General features: G+C 60.9%; 1 protein-coding gene across 1 annotated transcript in view; it reads right to left on the bottom strand.

Annotated features, from left to right (window-relative positions):
- Sdr42e1 (short chain dehydrogenase/reductase family 42E, member 1) overlaps window positions 1-73 on the bottom strand; it is a 10,222-nt gene extending 10,149 nt beyond the window's left edge. The window contains exon 1 of the mRNA XM_015496021.2: window positions 1-73. This exon is cut by the window's left edge and continues 50 nt beyond it. The gene's annotated coding sequence lies outside the window, so the exon portion shown is untranslated.
- Between the last annotated feature and the right edge of the window lie 313 nt (window positions 74-386).

Here is a 386-nt window from a genome sequence, read left to right as displayed (position 1 = left end):
GACGGTCCGCGCCTCCCGCTCGGCCCGCAGCCCACGCCGGGCGCCGGAGCCGTCGGACCGGCCTCCAGAAGCCACTTCCGGGCCTCTCTAGGAAGCCTGGAGGTGTCGGCCTCTCTATGATGCGCAGGTGTCTTGTCCACCTTCACCTAGGCTGGGGCTGCAGGTTCAGGCCATGATCTCCACGACCTTCCCAGCCCGTACGTTCCCGTGTCGCAAGAGTCCTTTGAGGGTCACCTCTACTCCTTTTCCCACCTGTAATTTCTGTCTTTTGACTTCCCTCTGTCTTTGTGTATCCCCAGTGCTGAGTACAGGGCTGATAGAAGGCGCTCAGCTCAGTAGTATTGCTCTGGGGAGGTGGATGGGCAGTGGATGGCTGGTTGATGGCT

Source organism: Marmota marmota, unplaced genomic scaffold (genome assembly GCF_001458135.2).
Source record: "Marmota marmota marmota unplaced genomic scaffold, marMar, whole genome shotgun sequence".
Classification (NCBI taxonomy): domain Eukaryota; kingdom Metazoa; phylum Chordata; class Mammalia; order Rodentia; family Sciuridae; genus Marmota; species Marmota marmota.
This window is presented reverse-complemented; position numbering and strand designations above follow the sequence as displayed.